Source organism: Callospermophilus lateralis, chromosome 6 (genome assembly GCF_048772815.1).
Source record: "Callospermophilus lateralis isolate mCalLat2 chromosome 6, mCalLat2.hap1, whole genome shotgun sequence".
Classification (NCBI taxonomy): Eukaryota; Metazoa; Chordata; class Mammalia; order Rodentia; family Sciuridae; genus Callospermophilus; species Callospermophilus lateralis.
The window spans coordinates 777,369-782,372 of NC_135310.1; positions in this window are offsets into that span (position 1 = coordinate 777,369).

Genomic DNA, 5,004 nt, shown 5'->3' on the forward strand with positions numbered 1-5,004 from the left:
CCTCCCAAGCCGGCCTCGCCCTGGAACCTGACGCTCGCTGCGCGGACGGTGGAACATAACGTGAAAGTGTGGTCACCTTACGCCTGATGGGTCTTGAGCTCTGCCCTAAGGAAACCCTGGCAGGGTTGGGGGTCCTGAGCTGTGCCCTGGGTCACCCTTGCAACACTGGCGTCCGGATCTGTCCCCTAACGTCACTCTAGCGTGCTTGGGTACCTGAGGTAGGCCATGTGATCAACCCTGTGCCCTTTGGTGCCCTGAACTGTGCCAGGAGATCACATTTGTATACTTGGGGTTCATGGATTGTGCCTGGGGTCATCCTTGCACACTTGGGGGTCCTGAGCTGTGTCCTGAGATGTCTCCCTTGTGCCCTTTGGTCCTGAGCTATGCCCTGCTGTCATTCTTGCTTCCTTGAGGATCTTCAGCTCTGCTCTGGGGTCACCCTTGTTCTCTTGGTGATTCTGAGCTGTGCTGTGTGGTGACCCGAGTCCCTGGATTCCTGAACTCTACCCAGTGGCTACCCCAGGTTGACCTGAGCTTACCTTATCATCACCCTTTTATACTTACATATATATTTTACTTCTCAGTGGCCAGATCCCATCTCTGGTCCTGTATCTGCACTAGAAGTGGACCTCACACACAGGCCCTCATGTTATAAATTAGCATCTCATCCAGCAGTTGTGGTCCCCAAATAGCCCTGCACTTCTCTGCCACCCTGTCTCCAGAACCTGTGTCAGCTGCAGAGCTGAGCTGTGGTGGGCATTGCTCTCTTCCCGCTACTCACTGCTTGTCTGTGGACTCAGTGAGGGCCTGAGCCCTGTGGTCTCTGCGGATGTGCCCTCTGTGAATTTGGAAACATGAACCACACTGGCCAGCAGGAGAAAGGCCAATCAAGGAAACCTATGTTGAGGGATGCTTTGGATCAGGCTGCTGCACAGATAGGAGAGAGTGTCTGCTGTCTCAGTTTCCCCCCATGTAGCAGGCCTCTGTTAGATTTGCTTTGGGAAAGGAAAATGAGGTCAACCAGGATTGTATCTTGTTTTAGAACAAGGCCAGCATCCACTGGCCACCTTGCTCTGAGGGGCATGCCCAGCCTCCAGAAGGGACAAAGCTTCTCAGGGGACAGGGCTCAGAGCTCAGCCAGAATGAAGGCCTCTGGCTGATCAGGGCCGCCTCCTCAGAACTCAGCATCTCAGGAAATCCCAGCAGTGAAGAACCACTCAGTCTTGCTCCAGGACAGTGAGGAGGCCTTGCCTTTGTAGGGGAAGGAAGCTCCTGGTGGGGCAGGACCCCCGACATGTTCTCAGAAGGATCGGCAGCAAGGGGAATGAGACTCTCACAACAGACCTTGCCTGTGGCCATGTTGCATGCGCAGGGGCTCAGGGTGCCTGCATCCTTGGGTTGGGGGAAACTCCCACTGACCCCAGGGCCCAGAAGTCAGGTACTGGCCCCTTCTCAAAGCCTGGTTCTGGAGGCCCTGGCTAAGCCCCACATGAGCCTCTGGCCAGCTGCACTAGCAGCCTCAGCAGCACAGAGGAGGAGGCCAGGCCTCGAGAAAGGTGCAGCCTCCCTTTGCCTCAGGGAACACTGAGGGACGAGGTGTTCCAGGCTGGCATGGTAGAGTGGGCAGGAGCTGGTGTGCTGAATAGTGCAGCGCTGGCAAGGCAGACAGCACAGAGAGGGTGTTTGCAGCGTGCCGGCTCCTGCTGACAACAGCATGTCACTCAGCACCTCCTGAGTGCACAGGCCAGCACCTGGGGGTGTCAAGGTAGAACAGGAAGAGTCCTGAGAGCTTCCAGAGAAGGAGGGCGCTGGGAGGTCATCACCTGCACTCTCATGTGCCTCCTGCACCAGCGAGGGGGAGCAGCCATGCCTGTGGAGTGCCAAGAGTGCATGCACAGGGAGCTGTGCAGGTGCCTAGGATGAGGGGTGCAGGCGATGTACCCTGCCCCCAGTGCCCTGCCTTCTCTGGGTAGTGTCTTCCAGCTTTGCTCTTTCTGCTGCTGGGTGTGGGTGTGAGTGTACTGTAAGGCCTCTCCCTCTGGGGAACACTGGCCTCCTGCAGAGCTGCTGCAGAGAGCAGGGCGCAGGAGGAGAGTGGTGGTGCAGGTGGAACCCACGGTGTGATGGCATGCCCCGCAGCAGTTGGGGGACTTCAGGGCCCTGGTGTTTAATTTTTCAGAGGGCCCCTTCCTTGGCAGATGTAGTGGGCAGAGAGGGATCTTCAGTCTGGCTCTGAGAGGGCGTTGGGAGGCCTGGAGACTAGTCTGGAGAGCAGGGTGGGGGCAGCAGGCTCCAGAAGCCACAGGGCCAGGCGTCTGACTCATGCTCACGATGAGAACAGGGAGCCGTCAGGAGACCAGAGCTAGCGCTCAGCTACCCACACCCCAAGTGTGGAGGCAGGTGGGGTGGACCTGCAGTGCTTCTCTGTGCCTGGGCATGGGCTCCCCTGCGCCCCAGGCACGCAGGGGCATATGTGCTCTCACTGTGTGAGGCAAGGCCTGCTTCTGTTCTGGTGGGACCCAATTGTGAAATTATCCGAAGCCTAGACGTTTTTTAAAAAGAGAAATCTTGCAGATTTTTCTGAACAAAAACAGATCTCAATGATGGGCTCCCCTTGGGGAATGTCACTCCCCAGCAGAAGCAGGCGCACTGTGGGGGTCAGGAATTGCGTGTCCTCTGCCCTGGCCTCACTCCTTGGGGGCCTGCAGGTGTCCAGCTGGCCTGGGCTTCCTCCGTGGACACTCTTCCATGACCCTTGTCATGCACCTCCCTCAGTCTTCTGGGTACTGAGAGCTCACATGCAGACTGCAGGGAGGAGGGGCAGACAGGCCGCCCTTGTGCTGCCCTTTGCCCTGACTGCTGGGCCTCCTCAGGCTGCTGGTGCTCACCGGGCAAGAAGGGGAAGGTGGCAGGGACAGGCCCGGACCTTCACAGACTGTCTGAGGGAACTGGGGAAGTTCTGCTCCACCCCGGGCGGGACTCGCATGTCCACCTCTGCCCCTGAGAGGAGATGGTGGGCCAGTTTCACCTCCCCAGAGCTGCCCTGCCGGATGTCCCCCAGGACCTGATAATGGCACAGAGGGCCTCCTCCTGGGAAGAGCTGGACCCCGCCCCTGTCATCGCCTGGCTCTGCCGCCAGCTCTGAGCAGCAGGTCCTGCGCAGCTGCACCAACTGAGGTTATGGCGTAAAGACAAGCCCCAAATCAAGACTACCAGCATCCAAAGACCCAAACCAGCACCACCAGAGCCCCCCAGGAGCTGGCTCTGCGCCACCACCACGAGCCCCACACCTGATGGAGAGGCACCAGCCGCAGCCAGGCCTCACGTGGCCGGTGTTGGAGATTCCCTCCAGATGGCTCCTCCTAAGGCCAGAGGAGAAATGGCCCCACCACGCCTGGGTGCCACCTGTAGGAGTTGCCTCACTTTCTGGCCTCCAGGACTCTTCCCTTTAATAAGAAAGGAGTCCAGAGGATTTCACTTCAGTGGGTCTTGGAGACTGACAACTCACTGTTAAGAAATTCAGATCTGCAGGATACTTCAATGGCCTTTCATTCCAACTCTGAAAGTCCCAGTGACTCCTTGGCCTCTGAAGCTCTGGTCCTGTCTGCACTCCAGGGACCCAGTTCCTTCCTCTGTCACCTTGGGAGAGTGGGGTGGGAGGGTGGCAGTACTGTGCCCACGTGACGCTGTGCTCCCTAGACCCTGCAGGACCTCCTCTGGTTTGGGCCTGAGGTGTCCCCAGGGCTCCCGGTCAGGCGGAGTGTTCAGAGGTGAAGAGACCCGATGACCAGAGCTGCAGCCGGATGGGCCCTCCTGGTGTGTGGACGGACTGGCACGTGGGCAGTGGGGTGGCTGGAGGGGGTGGGGCACGAGCTCCCGCCCTGGAAGGGTGCACCCTCCTGGCCCTGCCCTTTCTCCTCACTTCCTGGGCCCCCCACAGGGCGGTGCTCTCCACCATGCCCCCCTCTCCACGATGTTCTCTTCCCCTTGGGCCCAGAGCAGTGAGTCGCCTGACCGCAGACTGAGCCTCTGAGCTGTGGCCAGAACAAACTCTCCCCCCTGGGTCCTTTCTGTCTGTCCTTTGCTCACAGAGGCCGAGTGACACAGCACATTGTGCACACCTGTGGGGCTGAGAGGAGGGGCTGCCGTCACTCCCTCCCAAGTCTCCTCAGATTTCCTGTCAGAAAACCCGGATCCCAGAAGGCAGGGCACTGATATATTCCAAGCCGAGGACAAAGCCTGCCAGGCAAGAGTCCTGTGGCCAGCAGGGACGCCTTCCCACAGAGGGAGACCTGGAGGCCTTCTCAGAGGCCCCAGCCCCTCCAGGGCTGCGGTGAGTCCCTGGGGTGGGCAGTTGATTGACGGGCATCGACTTGCCCATCTGGAAGGTGCAAGGCCAAGGAGGTCCAGTGCGTGGAGAGGGCTGCGTTCTCACGTGGTGGAGGTCCCCTGCCTGCCCTCAGCCCTTTCCTTTTTCCTTTTCTGTGGTCCTGGGGATGGAACCTGGTCCCTGAGGGTGCCCGGTGAGTGCTCTGCCATGGAGCGACATTCCAGGCCCTGGTTGTTTGGTTTTGAGTCAGGGTCTCGCTGAGTTGCTCAGGCTCCAGGGTGCTCCTTCAGTGCTGGAGCAGGAGCAGGGGGAGCTCCCAGTTCAGACCAAGGCACTGGGGAGTCAGGTGGCCTCATTTCCGTCTTGCAGATGAGGAAACAGGCTCAGGGAGGCGGAGACTTTCTGCTGCGGTCCTCTCCCAGCATCCTAGTTTCCAGTCCCCCCTTCCCCATGCCGTGTGCCTGGATCAGACTCACACACACGTTGAGTCACCCACCTCCTGGCACCTGCTTCAGGTGTGGTGGCAGCGACACAGACGTTCAGACAGGCTGATTAGATTCCTTTAGGCATCTGGTGCCCATTGAAGGCTTCAGTACAGTCTCTGCTTCCCCAAATATCTGGGGCCCACCTTTAAACAGTCACCAGGGGAGTTTTCTAGAGCACCTAGTCAGGTG